Genomic DNA, 20,355 nt, shown 5'->3' on the forward strand with positions numbered 1-20,355 from the left:
AGTAAGCCACTGTCCACTCATATTTGATTTCTCCAGACAGCCACGCCTGTGGGCACAACCAGCACCCTATGATATTAGAATACGTTTCGTACTCCAAAACACCATAAAGGGTGAAAGTTTTATCTTCAAGTCCTGTGATTTTTAATCACTTGTGAAGATGTGGATGACCAGCTCTGGGAAGCCACAAAACAAATGATGAAGGATCTGTAGCACAAGCATGATCCTTTGATTCAGAATCAAGCTAAAACAGATCAAGTTATAGTCTGGTCTGCATTCAGGAATTTAAACAGAGCAAATATTTTTGGCAGTGACGTAGGATAGAAAGATATCAATGAAATTTGCTGTTTAAATATTGAACTAACTAGACAAACTCCTGGTGGGCAGGGATCACATTTAGCAACTCTATTGTAACTGTACTCTCCCAAATGCTTAGTACTGTACTCTGTACACAGTATGAGCTCAATAAATACCATGCATGGATAGACAAATGTAGAAAGTTGAATCATGAAGATGGGCATAACTATTGAGAGCCTAATAGACTATAGTCTCATAGTCTATTAGGCTCTCAATAGTCATGCCCATCTTCATGGGCATGTGCATCAACTTACATAGCTCAGAGACTTGTATACAATACAGGGCTATCAGTATCACCTAGAGGAAAGATAAAAAGTATTGGAAATTAGGAAACCCAGGTTCTATCTCTCCGATGACTACGTATGTCCACCATCTGGTCTTCATATTTGACAGTCTATCACTCTCCCCACCTTCAAGGCCTTATCAAAATCATGTTGTCCAAGAGGTCTTTCTGACTTAAGCCCTCATTTCCCGTACTCCTCCATCACCTATGCACTTGGATATATACCCTTTTGTGTCTTATGCCATCGAGTCTTCTTCGACCCATAACAATGCCATGGACACATCTCTCCCAGAATGCCCCACTTTCATCTGCAATCATTCTGGTAGTATAGTCATAGAGTTTTCTTGTTAAAAATCTGAAAGTAGCTTAGCATTGCCTCCTTCTGTGCAGTAAACCTGAGTCCCCACCCTTGATCTTTTCCCATGCTGCTGCTGCCCAGCACAGGTGGGTTTTGGCTTGTATCAGATTGCCTTCCACTTGCTAGCCACTGACCCAGCTAGGAATGGGATGGATATGCCTCTGCCTGACTCTCCCTCCTGTAGTTGAGACTGGTAGAGTACTAGGAACTCTCCAGGTGTGATTCTGAGAGGGAACGTACCCTTTTAAGCACTTGATATTCACCTCATTTTCAGCCCCACAGAACCTGTCATCATACCCATCATTTACTTTAATGTCTGTCTCCCCCACTAAACTCTTAGCTCCTGGTCAGCAGGGAACATGGCTACCAATTCTGTTATACACTCCCAAGCATTTAGTACAAGTGCTCCCATGCAGTAAGCACTCAATAAATACCATTGATTGATTGATTGATGTTCTCAGCTCTTCCATATGACCTTGACTTAGTTCCTCTCAGCCTTAGGTTCTTCATCTGTAAAATGGGGATAAGATAGATTGTGACCTTCTTTTGGGACATGGGCTGAGTCCAGCCATAATTTATTAACTAGGGTTGGATTAAATTCTAGGACCAGCCTGGACATATTTTTAAGTGCTTGCTGTGGTAGATGCACAGCTAAGTGCTGGGGTAGATGCAAGCTAATCAGGATGGACAAAGTCCCTGTTCTACACGGGGCTCAGAGTTTTAATCCCTATCTTACAGATGAGGAATTTGAGGTACAGATAATATAAGTGACTTGCCCCAGGTCATACATCAGACTAATAGTGGAGCTGGAATTAGAGCCTATCTCCTCAGAATCCCAAGTCCATGCTCTTTCCACTACGCTATGGTGCTACTCGTCGATACATTTATGACTCTACACTGCTTGGTTGGACGTCCTATGGGGCAGGGTCTCTAGTTGTATATTGTAGAATAAATCATTTTTGAAGAAAGTAAGGACTTCATTCCTTCCATGTGTCTTACCATCTCTTTTCCACTTTCCAGTTCCTCTGTACCTCAAACATTTCTTGTCCTTTTTCTCCTTTCTGTCACTGTTTCTTTCAATTTCTTCATGCCCCTTTTATTAATCCTGTCCCTCTACTCCTGTATCCCTGTTCCCATTTCTCCCTGCCTTCTTTTTTTTCCCTAGGTCTCTCACAAGAAGGTTTTTTCCCATTCACTGTCCAAATTGTATACGTTCTGCCATTTGTCACCCTATTTGCAAACCATTTCACCAGCATAGTCACTTCTGAATTTACCTTTCCTATTACTTTAGAAGGACAAAAAGGTATTTGTCTCCTAAAGAGAGACTTTCACATCAGGACAAACCTAAGGGGACAGAATACTTCCACTAAAAAAAAACAAACACCCCCCTCCCCCCCCTCCCCGCAAAAAAAAAAACCCTATCGACTTTCTGCAAGTTGATTTTGCATTTTCCTTTTTCAGTAATTTCAGAATATTTAGGCTGGGAGAACTTATTTGCTCACAGCCTGACTTTGCTCTCTGCCTTATCTTGCGGTGCAGTCATAAATAATAGAAAAGTGAAATAGAAATAAAAACAACAAAATTAACCTGCTGTTTTTCATCTTGCTTGTGGCAAATCTGAGTAAATGGTGCTGGATGTTGAAACTGATGGTTCAAGTTGCTCTTTTATTCCAACAGCTCATGTGGAAAAAAAACATTCTGAAGGTTGCAGGATTTAACAAAATTTAACCAAACATCTGTCTCTGGCTCAGTCTGTCCCTGTAGATATGGGAATATTTTGAGTAAGGTATACACAGCCAAATCTTATAGCAGCTGCCCTTCTGTCAGTCCATGGCCCCTGTACAGGAAGTTGACCTAGGCATCTCCTAACAGTCAGTCAGTTGTATTTATTGAGCACTCACTATGTGCAGAGCACTGTACTAAGCTCCTGGGAAAATACAATATAATAATGAATAGACACATTATCTGTCCATAGTGAACCTGGCTAGGGAGCAGGTAGTGTGAGTGTCAGCTCAGGTTTCTGGACTCTTGCTTGCCATGGATCATCCTCTCTCAAACTCAAAGCAGGGAATGTATGCAGGCAGGGAATGAAGTCGGGAAAGATTTGAGGTTGTCAAAAGCCAGGAAAATTATAAGGAAGAACCAGGGTGTAGTGGTAGTAGTGGTGGGCGTAGCATTTATTGAGCAACCACTTGGGGTTGTACACTGTACTAAGCACCTGCGAAGTACAGAATAACAAACTGACAGGCTCTCTGCCCTCAAGGAGTGAACTATATCTCTCTCCCAATCCCCGATTGACCCCTTTCTGTCTCCTGACAAACCCAGGTCTGTTTTCTCCTAGGTTTTATAGAAATTTGGTTCACTCCTTCTTATCCACCCTTCCAAAATATCCAAATGCAAGGCCCATGAGCCCTGAGGTTTCTGTCTGAAAATTCCTGTTGAATTCCTTGCTGATAATGTGCTGAGTTCCCTCTTCCACACGTGGTGAAAAGGCCAATCTTCCCAGAACCTTCATGGCTCACTGGTCTCCTTAAGAACATTTTGTTTTTTTCCCACAACACCACTGACTCCCAAGCTTGAAGCAGTATGAAATTATCTGGCAGCTTCATGGGTTTAGCAGAGCTATATTTGTTCACTTCTTATCACCAGGCTGACAGGTGAACAGCAGTTCACCAGAGTTCATACTTCTGGCAAACAGCTGACTGCTGCTCTGAGTTACATTTATGTAGTAAAATAAACAATTGTTCCAACAAAAATATAGTGAGAAAATTCATGAAACATCATGGGGAATGGCAAAAAGGTGAAGAAATATCCACCAAAGGAGGTTAAGAGCAGGAAAAATCAGACTATTGCAATTCAGATGGACAAATCCATAGTTTCAAAAACTGGTACAGACTTTGATTAGCCTAGGTACAAAGAGACCTTAAAGAAAAGAGATTAGTCCTTTAAAGACATCACATTTTCATTGATTTCCCAGGTTATCTTTTTTGACCTCTCCATCTATATCTGAAAAGTTGAATAAACTGCAGAGAACGGAGAACAAATGCTAGAAATTAAGACTTTTCTCTCTTGGCCACAAGTCTGTTTATCACCCAAGACAGTAATGACTGAAAACTAGAGTCCTTGGGGACACCTGTGGCTATTTATGGTGATGGCCAATATTTGACATGAACCAATCCAAGATCTCTGTGTACAAATGCATAGCACATTCTAATTTAGAGGGGTTGGATTTTTATCTCAATGTTCTCCTTCATTCCCTTACAATTTATCCCTCTTCTCACTTAACATAAGTAACATCAGCTTTTTATTTTGGTTTTTAATTATGGATACCTCAGATATGTTTAGTTACTAATGCAGTTCATTATCATTATTTTTCTTTACCGTTTTCAACATATGAGAATAACATCATCTACTTAATACTGTATTTAGTTCCCTGTGTTTTTTACCATGTCTTTTACAAGTTAACTCTAATTTATTCCACTAGCCCAGATACTACATTTGCTCTACAAAAATACCAAAATGTTTTCACAGGTCTCATATTTTGAAGTCTTGTTGATTTTTTTCACCCTACATCATGTTCTTGTGATCTGGGTGATAATGTCTTTTGTCGTCAAGTCAATGACTACAGTGCTTTTCTCTCTAATAGAGATTTCTGGGAATTTGGTTCTTTAGCCTGACATACCCACTTCTCTTTATCCAACTTTGTGCCAAATCATTCAGAACTGTTTGTGCCCCATTTGGTTCCAGGCCATAGGGTTAGTTGTAGGGAAGCACTAGACAATAGGTAGTAGAACACAAAATGTAGAATTATGTTTGATTGAATGAACAGTGGAAATGATGGAAGGATTTTGATGAACTGACTGCAACTCATAATTGCTTCATTTCTGTAGAAAGTTAAAACTTGGATATTTCCCTCAGTAATTGCTTCAATTCATGACTGCTGGGAAGACTCGTGGCCTTGTGGCCTTGTGGAAGGAGCATGAGACTGGTAGTGAGGACACTTAGGTTCAGGTTCCAACTCTGCCACTGACCAGCTGGGTGATTTGGGGCAGGGCACTTAAGCTCTCTGTGCCTCAGTTTCCTCCTCTGGAAAATGAGGGTAAAATACTTTTTCTGCCCATCTCTTGGACTATAGTATAGAGTCTGATCTGATTATTTTCTCTTTATTTCCCAATGCTTATAGTGTTTGGCAAATAGCCACTTAAATGCAATTATCATTATTATTGGAGGCAATTACCATTGTTTAGTACCGTATTAGAAGGAAATATGATTTGGAAAGTCAACCTATGTTGGAGCCTTGGTTCAATATGTATTTATAGCAAGTGCAATAGGATAATCACCTGAATAACTGGGGAAAGTTTGGTAAAGCAGTTATTTTCTCACACTGTCTGGATAATGGCAGTGTAAACCTTCCATTAGGAAATATCTGTCAAGTGATACTACTTCTTGAAACATGCTGAATTTTCTTCATCACATACGCCAGGTAAGACTTGAAGTTCTCTGCACCTGTGGGTGATCAATATGGATTTTTCTTTCTTTACCCTGTTTCCTTCCCTTCACTCTCTGCTCACATTGCTCTCGCAGTTTGGAATTCCCTCCTTCTCTTCAGGCAGACCACAATTTTCCATCCTACACCTCTCCGAAATCTTTCTACCTCCAAACAAGCTTTGTGAATTAATTTCCCAGCAACCTGAGCCATATCATCCTTTCAGCCAACTTATTTTTACCCTCAGTAGCACATATCATGTATATCTGTTCAATTTATGTATTTAGACCACTCTGGTTAGAAATATTTTTGTATTTTGCTTTTCCATGAGAGTGTAAACTCCTTGTGGGCAGGGAATAATAATAATAATAATGATTTGTTATGTGCTTACTATGTGCCGGGCACTGTATTGTGTTGGGTGGATACAAGCAAATCAGATTAGACACATTCCCTGTCCCCTGTGGGGCTCACAGTCTCAAGCCCCATTTTACAGATGAGGTAACTGAGGCACAGAGAATTGAAGTAACTTGCTCAAAGTCACCTAGCCGACAAGTGGCAGAGGCAGAATTAGAACCCATGACCTTCTGACTCTCAGGCCGGTGCTCTAACCACTACACCATGCTGCTTCCCTGTATGGGAACATGCATAGAAAGAAAGGGAACAGGTCACTTTGTTATTCTGTACTTCTCAAGTATCTTTTAGGGCTGCACCAAGTGGATATCCAATAAATGCTACTACTGCTACTACTACTTTTCTGATAGTCTAATTTCCCCCTGAATTCTTCCCAATCAAGTCCTACCTCAGCCTGCTTCTTTGAGAAACACATAACAAAACAAGTTGCTATTGAAATCCTGGCCTGTATTGTTTCCTCAGTCAGAATGTTAGCATTCTTCTTGGGCTATGGCACGAGCATAAAGAATATGTCAGATAATTAATATCGAGAAGCTGAAGTTGGGTTTTAGTCTATTTAGTTTATGGACAGCCTGAATGCGTAAAATGTTCTCTCTCTGCTACTAAAATTTCATTCTATTGTGCAACACTAAATCTAATGAAAACCATATAAATGCAAACATATAAATCTAATGAATAAATAAATGAAAATAGTAATTGCTTATCGAGCGGATGATGAACACTATTTGCAAGGCAAAAGTGAGAGTGCTCATGGGGGAAAGAAAAGTAGAGGAAGGAAATATTATGGCAGAGCTTATATCGCCATAATAGAGGCCAGTGAATAAGTGGGGGATAGAGAAAAAAAGAGGGGAATTGGCAGAGAGACATTTTTCATTTCATTTCCTTTGACCTTTTTTTCTAAGGTATCATTTTTCACCATTAAAGAGAAACTATTTTGGGCATGTTAATACAGATGAAATGCTATTACTCACCACTGCTAAATTCAAATTTAGTTCCCCAAATTCACTTGAATAGTAGTAACTGGGCATTGATCGTATATTGAGTATCAATAACTACTTCATTGTATTTGAAGAGGAGGAAATTTATGTACTACAAAATCCTTCCTCAAAGATGGAACCATTCTACCTTTTATGCAACTAAGGAGTTTCTAGATAATCAGGACTTCTGCAAAACCCCTATGTAGCTATAATAGTTATAAGTTCTATTTTTGTTTCAATAGATAGCTTTTTCAGAATAATGATCATATATTTTTATCTACATTTTTCATTCATTTTTGCTTTTATTAGCTCATCTCTTGAAGGACAAAAGTGGGATCTTTAAAACAGTCACACAGAAACCTCCTCCTCAGATTAAATTCTAAAATGGACCCAAAAGTCGACTTCTGAAACATCTTAGTTGCTTCTAGTGATGCCCCACAAATGAGTGGCATAGTGGAAAGAATACAGGGCTGGGAGTCAAGAACCTGGGTTCTAATCCCAGCTCTGCCAATTCCTTGCTGTGTGACTTTGGGCAAGTCGCTTACCTTCTCTGTGCCTCAGTATTTCTCAACTGTAAAATGGGAATTAAATAACGCTTATTCCTCTTAGACTGTGAACTCCATGTGGCACAGCAACTGTGAAGTAATTATGATAATAATAATTTGAAACAACCACTTGTGCAGTTGGGGTTAAAACACTGCTCCAGGCACAAAATGATCTCTGGTGTTTGGGGGATGATCTTGAGACCAAGAAGTAACCTCATTAATGGAAAATAGCAAATAACTACCTTTATATTCAAACAATGTGGAAAAAGAATGTTGATCCTTTTAACCTCATTCACATAACTGGGTAGTAACTCACTGACAGTAATGTTACCTTCGCAAACTAAAGACAACTGTATGCTAATATGTAAAGCACATGTATGCATTTGCATCAGAGAGTCCTTTGGGAATACAGTGCAAATTGGATTTTGAAGTACTAATCAGAAAGCTGCCTGAAATGTTAAACATCCCACAAGGGAGATGATATGGACGTTTTAGCAATACAACTCAAAAAGTATTCTGTCACTCCTGTCGTCACAGCCAGTATTATGTCTTGCTTATTTTCAATTGGTTGATATTTAGTTCAATCATGGCTTTATTTAGATGACACTGTTGATACCACATTTAATTGCAAATAGGCAGACTAAAGCTTATGGCTTTAAGATAATATGATGCACAGACATGTCCTTGGCAACCAAGTACATTGTTGTAATAATGGAAAACTCAGGCCATCTGTTGATCATCATGCACAGTGGGGGAGGAGGCAACAGTTGTTTCAGTTGCTTCAGGAGGAGGCTTAAATTCCTTGTAGAATACAGACCCCGAAAAGATCTATCTGGGAAAAGGCAATGTGAGTCTAATGAAATGGTTTAACTTGGTGGGCAGACATCTTTCCTCCATAGGAGAATTTATCCATCATTATAAGCTAAATGTCTTCAGAGTGGATTGTTTTTGGAAAGTAGAATTTCAGTCTTACAGGAAGTTGTTCCTTCTCATCCAAATCACCCTAAAAAATAATAATACTTTTCTCTTGGGAGAGTTATCTTCAAACTCAGACTCAACCCTGAGTCCCTACTCTTGCCATAGAATGCAGGTCTTATAGAGTTTATCTGTATTTCACTTTATGTGAATGCATTTCTAATGCCCAGGTTGCACCTGCAGTAATTCTTGCATCCTGCCATTTTAGTCCCTTTACCCTTAAGATGCTCTGTAGCACCACAGTATAGCTGGTAAATAGCTTCTGCAGAGCATATTTGAAGGAAATATACTTTGCAGATAAGAATTATCTCCATACAGAAACATTATAGCGAAGCAATGGAATCTAAGCAAGTAAACTTTCTTTTCTGATACTGTGATTTAAGTGAATTTAATTATTCAAGTGACTGAACACATAAAAGTGGCTTTCGTGGAGCAAATGATAAGCACAATGTGAAAGCTTTCTTGTGACTTGTTGATATGATATCTTGCACTCTACTGAGATTGGGGAAGGTGTTTTTATCTGCAATTTTAAGTCAATCTGTTAGCAATTGGCAATACTCTGGTTTTTGTTAGTTGTTGCAATCTCAAGGGGCAATTATTTTCTACCTTCTGCTAATTTCCCATTGCACTCCTATTTTAAAATTCTGCTTTCAGGGAAAGTAGAGATAATTGAGCCAGAGAGGTTTTGGGTGGCTTTAATAGTCCTGATCATTTGCTGATATTTGATTAATAGGTAGATGAGAACTAAATAACAACAAAGTCAGTTTCTCTCATTATTCCATTCTGACCCCTGGGGATTAGACTCCTTTTTTATTTCTCCTCCATTTACCACAAATGTATTTTGTTTAATACCTACCAGTCTGTAGGGCCACTTTTCCTGACTGGTCTAGGCTATAACAGTCTAAGACACCCCTGATCTCTGGGATCTCAGTGTTCTTGGGTTAGATAACTTCTGCATCAAATCCTCTCTTTTAATACCAAAGAACAGAGAAGCCACTCTTTATGTCTTTCAGCCTCAGTCTTCTAATTGGCTCCAATAAACTAGTAGCTGATATTAGGTATTAGGCTTATACCTGGGACTCATTTTTATTTAGCTTTTGTTACTGTTATTTTATGGTTATTATTATGGTGTTTGTTAAGCCTTTGCTATTGTGTCAGTCACTGTTCTAAACCTTGGGGTAGGTATAAATTAATCAGGTTGGATATAGTCCCTGTCCCACATGGGGGTATAAGTAGGAGGCATAACAGGTATTTAATCCCCATTTTACAGTTGAGGAAACTGAGAGACAGATAAGTTAAGTGACTTGCCCAAGGTCACACAGTAGGCAAGTAACAAAGCTAGGATTAGAAACTAAGTCCTCTGAATCACAGACCTGTACTCTTCCCTGTAGGCCACACTACTTCCCTATGTATGGGTACATGTAAAGGTGTGGATGTGACAGGCATGGCTTCAATACTTCAATACTTCAATAATTTGATACAATGGTGACTTAATTGCATTTCAAGACTTTATTGTTTAAGGTCCTGTTTCCTTGTGGCTGAAAAAATCAAGGTGGAACCTACAGCCTTGACCATGTGGTGCATAAACAAAAGCTGCCTCTTATGCTATCATGTTTGTAGTTTGGGTTACTGGGACTGTTTTTGTTTTCACCTCCTTATCTTATTTCCCTATTGACTTATCTGGGACCACACAATAAATATTTGCTCCTGACATGAGGAGGAGGAGAAAGCAGAGGAGTTTTGCTTCCAGAATTCTTATTACTTATATATTGCTACTTCTTAAATTGTCTCAATATTGAGGGTTGCAGAAACACTTTTTCATTTTTCTACCTTGTGCCTGAGCCACCAGGTGTAGAAATTGCAGCAGTTCAATTTTTTCTGCCTCCTAGCTCTTAGCATCTATGCAATGTGAATTGATTTCCTCTCCTGCATTCACTGTTAGTACTAAGTTTTGTGGACAGAGCTTGGGAAGACTGTTGCTGTGGAATCTGAGTTTCTTTTATGAGCTTAGCTAGAATGCTGCTGGGTATCTTTTCTAGTCGGATCTTTTTAATCTTAGCTCTCGAAGTCGGAAGCTTCTTCCTAGCTGTGCAGAAGATTGCCTTACTTTAGGTACAATATTTTGAATACCCTGAAGTATTTTATATAGCTTCCAATATTCTTTTCAGTGTCTTTTTTTGCTTAAACTCTTGCTGGGCCATTTTAATTTTTCAGCTTGCTACCCACGTATTTCTTTGTTGGAGGGCTTTTGATCGGGGCCTCTTCATTTTGGGTTCACTTTCAGTTCTGCTTCCAGAAAGACATGAGGGTATCTGGAAATGGCTATGTTATTACGAATCCTATTGTAATATGGAAATGATTGGTCAACTGAATACCTAGATTGTCCATTATCAGGCAAGCTAACCCCTGTGATCATTTCTGAAGTGCTGACCAGATAGGTTACTGAATATTTATATGCATTATTCAGTCATGCTTTACAACCTACTAGCCTGGGTATTCATTATGATGTGTGTCCCCTACATCTGGAAAATTGAAGAATTTGGTCCCCAAATTGGTTAGAAGAAACCTCCCAAATATATCCAACAATTCTCTGTTGTATGAAGATAGTGCTGTATTTATGGAAATTCAGGTCTGGGGCTCACATGTCTTGTGGATTCCCTGAGACCTGCTTCAAATATGACATTAAAGACACCACTGAGTGGTGAGAACACGTGGCTTGGTACAATTGCATTATTGAACTCCTCCACCCAGACTATAACTCCTTCTCTAGTCAAATCTCCCAGACTGCGGCTCTCTCCCTCTTCAAAATCCCTATGAAAAAAATCAAAAACAAAACACACACACCCCTTCCTCATTGCTCTAGTACTTTAGTGGTGGCTACACCAGTAGTGTTGGGGAGTGAGAGAATCTCCAGACTGCAGATGCAGAGGCCCTCTGAGTCCCTCTGCGGTGGTGGCAGAAAGCTAGAAGATGCAGCTGGAGGCACAGTGGTGGTATGATAGTGGGGTGACAGGAGGATATGGTGGGAAATGGTAAATAAAGACAGAAGACAGAAAGTGGCATGCATGGTGGAAGCATATGCAGAATGGTGGCCCCCTAAGCGGCAGTATTGGAGAATGGCTTCCTTATAGCAGTGATAGAATGTCAGGGCAGAGCTTCTAATTCCCAAGGGGGCCTCAGCCTGTGACCCTGACCATCAGCCTTGTGAGTCCCTGAATTAAATTGGCTCTGCCTGGTGGTGTGTGTTATAATTTTGGTGAGCTACACGGTATCTTCATGGCCTACTCATCTTATTTTTGTATTACATATCCTTTATATAAGCATAACTCCTTTTGTGGTCATACACCAGGGAGGACAGGAAGCGATGTGGTTTAAGGGTTAGAACATGGGTCTGGGATTCAGAAGGACCTGGGTTCTAACCACAACTCTGCCACTTGTCCCCTGTGAGACCTTGTGCAAGTCACTTCGCTTCTCTGTGCCTCAATTTTCACATCTATAAGGAGGGGATTAAGATTGTGAGCCCCATATGGGACAGGGACCGGTGTAGAATCTGATTACATTTTATCTATGCCAGTGCTTAGTTCAGTACCTGGCACGTTGTACGTACTTCCCAAATACCAGAGTTAATATTATTATCATTATCATTATTAAGTTCCAAATAAATATTCACAATAAGAAATGAAACTTCCAGGAAAAATGAAATAATTCTTTCCCCATCTGATGTGCCATTTCCATTAAAATTATAAATTTGAGCTATAGAGGAAGTTACAGAAAACAAGAGTCTTGGGAAATTTTACTTGGTGAATGTTATATGCAACTTCCTTTTATTAAAACCCAGAACAGTTTTGAAGAGAGGTTCTAATATGGAGTGTGTTGACTCCATTCATTGAGAGTTTCCCAAGTGAATTTCAGGTGTTCTTGTTATAGAAATTGAAATTACACTATCTATTCAAGCATTTCACATCTTCTCTCCCTTATCCTAAATTTGTTTTAGTCTTTACTCTGGGACTATGTCCAACCCAAGTTATCTTGCATCAATTTTAGGGTTTTTTTTTACAGTAGTTGGAACATAGTAAATTCTTAATAAATACAATAATAATAATTATGAATGCTATTATTACCTTATAATCAATCAATCAATCAATCATATTTATTGAGCGCTTACTGTGTGCAGAGCACTGTACTAACCGCTTGGGAAGTACAAGTTGGCAACATATAGAGACAGTCCCTACCCAACAGTGGGCTCACAGTCTAGAAGGGGGAGAGACAGAGAACAAAACAAAACATATTAACAAAATAAAATAAGTAGAATGAATATGTTACTTTCCATATGTACTGTTGCTTATTTTAATTTGTTCTCTCTCGTAATCCTAAACTGGAATTTCAATCTTGGTTCACTTCTAAGAACTACAGTTTGAGATGAGAGCTCATTTCTTTTCCCCAATCCAGATTAGACTAATGCCCTTAAATGCTTAATGGTAAATCGGCCTTCAGAGTAAAATGGGCAAACCACATCTGGTGCTGCTATTGCACATATTTTACTCATACAAATGATTAATTCTGGGTTGGGACTTTAGGATAGATGTGTCCTACATGAGCTGTATATGATGTTATTTGCTGACTCATATAAAGAGCTAATGTAAACAATCTCCTCCATAATGGGTTGACATAGAGAAAAAAATGAATCATCCAAACCCCACTGGGACCGAAACTTTTAAAAACACAGGTAAAGAGATAATTTCTTAATTAGTGATTAAAATGGCGTGTCTTATTTTCTGGCTACTCCAAGTGCCTTTAAAATTGGATTTGTAATTAAAAGTAAAAAAACAATTCTAAATATTTATCACCCAGATGCAGATAAATGGCTCTGAATTTTCAAACTGATTTCTTTGGGCTGGGGGTATGATGGAGAACATTAGTCGACCTCTTCATTTTATAAAGGGCTTCTAAACCTTCTATTTTCTGAAAGACAGTCCCAAATCCTTGCTCATGAAAATATTGCTTTGCTGAGCAAGAATAAATGATAGCCTGACAATTTGTTCTTTTATACAGATCTTTCTTTAATGTTATTTAATGATTTGATACATACAGATGAATAGAGGAACAAATGGTAAAGTGCACTGTGTATTAAGTTATCTTACTGATAACAAATATGCATGATCTGAAAATTTAAAATAACCTTAGTATAAATGGTAGACTTCAAAACCTTAAAAATGTCTTGGATTCAGGTTCCATCCCATAGGATTGCTATTACAATCTGCAAGGAATTCTGTAAAAGCTGGTTTACTAGCATTTACAGTGGAGGAAATGGGGAAATGTTTTGGTTGCCTTAGGCATTATGAAGCTACTGCAGAAATCTGAGTTACAGGAGTGAATGGAAGAGGAAAAAAAAGGGGAGAAAATCGATTACATCCAAATGCTTGTGCTTCCCTCATTTGAACTACATTGAGTAGAGAAGCAGCATGGCTCAGTGGAAAAAGCACAGGTTTGGGAGTCAGAGGTCATGCGTTCTAATCCTGCCTCTGCCACTTGTCTTCTATGTGACCTTGGGCACGGCACTTAACTTCTCAGTGCCTCGGTTACCTCATCTGTAAAATGGGGATTGAGACCATGAGCCCCATGTGGGACAACCTGATTACCTTGTATCTCCCCCAGTGCTTAGAACAGTGCTTGGCACATAGTAAGCGCTTAACAGATACCATTATTATTATTATTATATATTCATTCAATTGTATTTATTGAACACTTATTGTGTGCAGACCACTGTACCAAGCACTTGGAGATATATATATATATATATATATATATATATATATATATATATAAACTTCTATGCATAGATAAATAAAATTCCATAAATATGTGAGAAGCATAAATATTGAGAAGCAGCATGTCTCAGTGGAAAGAGCATGGGCTTTGGAGTCAGAGGTCATGGGTTCAAATCCCAGCTCCGCCAATTGTTGGCTGTGTGACTTTGGGCAAGTCACTTAACTTCTCTGTGCCTCATTTACCTCATCTGTAAAATGGCGATTAAGACTGTGAGCCCCCCGTGGGACAACCTGATCATCTTGTAGCCACTCCAGCGCTTAGAACAGTGCTTTTCACATAGTAAGTGCTTAATGAAAACCATTATTATTATTATTATTATTATTATTATTATTATTATTATTATGTGAACAAAGTTCTACAAATATAGAGACTTTCTTGGACCAGGGAACTCATACTCACAGTTTATCATGTGGAGAGACCCAGAACTTGGAAAGAAATCCTTCAGCCCCCGTCTTTAACAACACCATCTGGACCTATTGGTTCAATTTCATTTTTTTCATTTGGGAAATACAGTGCTTGTGGATTCTGGGACATATACTCCAAAGTGGGAAGACTGCATAAATTCATATTGATATGCATAAAGGCAGCCGGCGCCCAGCAATTAAAATAAATGATGCAGGAAATTTGGCAAATTAGGAGATAAGATAAATGAGAGATAATAAAACAAAATGGTAAGATAAAGAAAAATAGAAGATGAAATTACCAGAAAAATTAGTACCTTCAATGGAAAGAGATAAAATTTGGAATTCTGTCCTATGCCTCCTCAGAGCTCTGCTTTTGGTAGACAGATGTGGTAGAGACCAGCAGAGCCGGAAAGGAGAAAATGAAGGAGCTGCACAGCTCCTCCTCTTTCTCTTCTGCTTTGTCTTCTATTCCTGCTGCCCTCTCCACCATCACAGCTAAAATGGCCATTTCCTCTGTGGTTTCCTGAAGGCTTTTGGTGTAGCTGCCCTGGTGTAGTTCAAATTGTCCTCAAAACGTTTTCTGAGATGGCATCTTTTTAGGGAATGAATAAAATGACAAAATAAATCAGTAGTTTACAGTACATAAACAATATATTTGATCATTTAGTTTTACCAGGGACAGCGGTTGGTAATTACTAAAAGCTTTACCTTCATAATATCTTAGTATTCTAGTTGGTACAATGGCTTCTTGAAATAACTGCCTACTTAAATATTTTCAAAGAAGAGTTGTTATCTATGTGTTGCTGTGTTATACTCTCCCAAGTGCTTCGTATGTGCTCTGCACATAGTATGTGCTCAATAAATACCACTGGTTGATGGTTTGACCTCTAAATTGGTTCTGCTCATTCAATCATATTTATTAAGCATTTAACATATGTAAAGCACTGTATAAGTGTTTGGGAGAGTACAATACAACAATAAACAGATACATTCCTTGCCCACAACGAGCTTACCCCTGTCGTGTAATAAATGATAATGTTCTGGTCTGCAACATAGGAAGGTGAACATGGAAAGGTTTTAACTACTCAGGTGTCAATTTTCTAGTCTACGTGAAGGGTGAGTTGAGCCTATGCTTTTCTTACTAATTCTTTATTAAGGAATAATTTATCCCTCATAGACTCACCATCTCCACTGCTACGGTACAAATACTTCCTTAATGTGTATATCTCTTGGATACATAAGTTGTGCCATTTACTTTCCTGGCTTAAGCAATTTTAAAGAATTCAAGTTCCCCTCTGCACATAATGGGAGCTCACCAAATCCAACTCTATGTAATGCTCTGGGAAAGCACAAGCAAACTCTTAACAAAGAGGGCTCAGCTTTACTGCTTTTGCCAATGAAAAGGGTAATAGAGAGTCCATCTTTCACCTCTTTTAGTCTCTACTTGGTCCACTATATGCAAAATCAAATTACTTGCATGGGGAAAAGATAGGGCAAAAATGATTATTAACTGTGACAAAAAGAGCAAACAGAAGCAGAGGTTCTATCCTTTTTACTGTATGTAGTCAAGGGTCTTTGGCTTTTAGATTAAAGACACATATAAATAAAATACATACATAAATAATAAAATAAATATTTGTGACAACCTGCTTGTGTGGGTAGGGAACATGCCTATCAACTCTGTTATATTGTACTCTACCAAGTACTTAGTACAGAAATCTGCACACAGTAAACGGTCAATAAATATGATTGATTGCTTGTTTAATTGACTCATTTTTTTACCAGGATGATGAGAAACTTAACAGTCTTGTTATGAAATGCACCTTGCCACAGTCACCTGGGATATTACACTAAAACATTCACAGATAATGTAAAAGTACACCTGTTGATAGAATTTATTTTAGTCTGTTAGCAGAAAGTGCCTGGTTTAATGGGCTCTCTTTGCCCAAAACCTAAAGTCTTTCTCTCTGTCAGACTGAGGAAACTATAAAATTATCTCCATAGCTGGTTGACTGTATTGTGTATCATGCAATATCATGAAGACTTGATGCAAATCAACACTTATTTACAGCTTAATAACCTCCTGTCCTGAACCCAGTTTTTAGAAATATTCCCCTTAAATCTCCTTGTTTTTATCAAGAGTCTGATCTTCAAAGAGCAAGGAATTATTGTTCTTTTCCTTTCTACTGCATTTGAAAAACGGCAAATCTACTGGATGAAATTGTTTCTGCTTTTGCTGTATTATGCTTTTCACTGAGTCTCTTTGAACCTGGCTTTGACTACTTTCATTGTCAAATGAAACAGATCCAGCCAAGCTATTGCTGGCCTCATTAAGCATATTCACAAAAGAGCTTAAAGATTTAAGGAGTGGGAGATGTGTGAGGGAATTACCAATGCTTTTTCTAGCAATTACAGAAGAATATTGGGACAAATCGGTGAAGAAAAGATACCTGAGTAAATCTTGACTACTTAGTCCATGTGTCTTTGAAATGGAATGTAAATTTCATCAAGACTAATCTTTTCTGAGGTGTTTCTAGTGGCTTGTAAATCAAATCAAACATGAAAAATGCTCTTCCTGTTGGTATGTGTAGCCTGTCCAAGAATGGACAATGGACAACTGAGGCAAAAAGTAATTTAATCTGACGCATTACTTCACTCTCACTAACGGGATTCCCAGTTTCTTAAATGTAAGGAGTTTCATTTAAGGGAGTCAATATCCATGTCTGGGGGCTGTTCTTAAAGATTAGAGGTATTTCTGGTGATTCTGATCCAGTTTGGGGTAACAAAAGACTCTAGCTGTTCTAGTGTTACTTTGGTGGTGTGATGGAGAGGACTCAGCTCTTAGCTCTTCCCTGGTTTTTTAGCAAAGTAGAGGAAGGAAAACACATTTTTGCTTCCATTCTGCTGCTGCTTGCAATCACTTCTCTAACCTTTAACTATAAAAACGAGAGAAAACCCATGTTTCTCCAAACAAATCAAAGTGTGGAGCATTATTATGGCTATTTTTGACAGTTACATTAGATCTTACCATGTGCAAAACACTGTTCTAAGTCTTGGAATAATTATAATCAGCAGTATTTTGTTGTTGTCCTACTCTGCTTGGAGCACTGTACTAAGTGCTTGGGAAAGCACAATAGAGATAAAAGTTACAATCCCAGTTGTCATGGATCATATACATTTATAAAGAAGCCACCCCCACACAAAACTATGGACAACTATGAAGAAAAAGAGAGATAACTCTGGCTGTTTCAAGAGAGTAAAAGCATGCTGATTGTGTGCAGAGCCTTTAACTGCAAAATCATTAAATTGGGATTCCAGGTCCACAAAAGTGTTTACAATATAGGTGAAGGAAGACAGACAAAATTTGAACAATGAAAACCAGTTAAAAAGTGCTAGGAGGATTCACTTCTGCAGGCTTCAGATAAAGATAGGAGGCTGTCATGATCATTTACTAACTCCTTTTTGAGCAGGGTATTCAGTTGATCAATCAATCAATGGTATTCATTGAGTGCTTACTGTGTGCAGAGCACTGTACTAAAGGCTTGAGAGAGGACAATACAGTATTGTTGGTAGACATGATCCCTGCCCTCAAGGAGCTTATAATCTATATACATATATTTGAGGCCAGTAAACACCCGAAAGAATGGGATAATTGGGGCCCTAGGGAAATTTTAGTATGGATTATCTATAAAATTTGCTATTATACATTCAGTCTATAATGCCCTTGGCATATTTATTCCTTAACAGGGTAAGGTGCTTTTTTGTCATTTACAATTTTATAAAAAGATTTCCCAAATTCTGGTCTTTTTTAGAGGAAGCTGTCTTGATATTTTTAAAGTGAGTTTAATTATAATGCCCTATTTCTCTTGAGTAACATCCCATTTAGTGCAGACACAGAAAGCCTAGTTAGTAACTGATTCCTCTTGTTCTTTTATGTGCTGATACACTGCTCCAGCTTCTTTTAGGTCATAAGTTGGAAAGGATGCAGATGTGAAGGAGAAAGGAGTAATATTCCCTCCACTCCTCTATGTGATGGACAAGTTTAAAGAATTTATCTAAGAAAAAATGAACAGATTTAAGAACTCCAGAGAGAAATGGTGCAAAAGAGAAAACTGAGTCGTGAAAGTGATCAGAGGATCAGGAACCATTCAAACAACCAAACATAATCATTAAGAGAAAGGTTTCTTTTCTTCCATCCCATGCCTTTTTCTGCCAGAGCCTGGATTTTCTGGTCCACAGCCCAACACTTCTGCTTTTGGATTGAAAGAGGATGAGTCCTGGAATTTTTTCAGTGAGTGAAACTGGGAAGCCTGAACAACTGAACCAACTGGTACCTCTGACTTGGAATCACTTTGTGTTTCTTACTCCTGGGTGGCAAAGAGGTATAAAGGCTCTCCACCTTTTAAGCTACCTTCGGGTAGAGGGGAGGGCAAGGCTGGAGAAGTTTCAGCCTAGCTACTTAAAACCAAGGGAGTATGATCAGGACTGCAAATATGTCCAGATAATTCAAGGTATAGAGAGCCACAATTTTTTTTTGAAATATTGAAAGTTTAACTGTAGCTTCCCACACTCGGGAAAAATGTGCTTGAGTTCAAAATAAATTTTGATCTGAATTAGTGGAATCATTTCCTAGCCTTATTTAAAGCACAACTCACCCAAGAAGGCTTCCCCGACTCAGCCCTCATTATCTCTTCTCCCACTTCTTTCTGCAACACCCTTACATTTGGATCTGCATTCTTTATTTACCCTTCCCTCCTTCCATTCTTTATTTACCCTTCCCTCCTTCAGCCCCATAGCACTTATGTACATATCCATAATATACTTATATTAATGTCTGCCTTCCCCTCCAGACGGTAAGCTTGTTGTGGTCATGGAATGAGTTTAACTTCATTATATTGTTATATTGTACTCTCCCAAGTGCTTAATACATGCTCGGAAGATGGTAAGTAATCATAAATAAATGTGATTGATTTATAGTATGGCAGAGCATGCTCAAGAAAAAGGAGAAACCTTACTGAGATTAAATGGAGATGAAAGACATAAATAGAAAGGTAAACACTGCAGGTGCAGGGGACTGTGAGCCTGTTATTGGGCAGGGATTGTCTCTATTGCTTAATTGTACTTTCCAAGTGCTTAGTACAGTGATCTGTACACAGTAAGCACTTAACAAATACCACAATTATTATTGTTATTATTATTATTAATAATTATCTTTTGAACAACTCCTTGCACCGCTCAGACAGCTGTTCAGGAAGCGCCCCACACTTTGGTTCTTGATTCTATTTACAGCTTTGTGATCAAGCCACTGCAGTGCAGAGGAACACACTGAATTTCAAAAAGGATATTAGGGCAACCAGACACAGCAGACGTAGGAACTGTTTCAAAAATTTAGCTCCAACTTTATTCAAAGTAAATTTATTCCTAAATGATTAAGAACATAGCTCAAATAATTTATTTTTCATTTTCACAAAAATGTATATTTCAGGATAAACCCTAAAGAGGGCAGTAGAAAAAGGTTAAGCCTGCCAATTCTTGTTTCTGTAATTGCAGTAATAGATTCATAGAGGGGCAATAAGATCATGATAATCATAACAATCAAGTGTCAATTTAAAGTTCACTGACTAATGAGTAATCTTGATGTCCTACTCACGTTCGACCTAACCCTTCACTTTCTACTCACCATTTAGTATCAGGGACAGTCTTAGGCTTCACCTCTTCCTGCACCTAACTTTT

At 38.5% G+C, this 20,355-nt stretch overlaps 1 non-coding gene across 1 annotated transcript; it reads right to left on the reverse strand.

Moving 5' to 3' along the window:
• Positions 1 to 1,091: 1,091 nt before the first annotated feature.
• LOC119944368 lies at positions 1,092 to 1,229 on the reverse strand. The gene has a single exon (XR_005455854.1). It is a non-coding gene; the product is annotated as a small nucleolar RNA SNORA7 (small nucleolar RNA).
• Positions 1,230 to 20,355: the final 19,126 nt, after the last annotated feature.

The sequence above is a fragment of the Tachyglossus aculeatus genome, chromosome 22 (assembly GCF_015852505.1).
Source record: "Tachyglossus aculeatus isolate mTacAcu1 chromosome 22, mTacAcu1.pri, whole genome shotgun sequence".
In the NCBI taxonomy this organism is placed as follows: domain Eukaryota; kingdom Metazoa; phylum Chordata; class Mammalia; order Monotremata; family Tachyglossidae; genus Tachyglossus; species Tachyglossus aculeatus.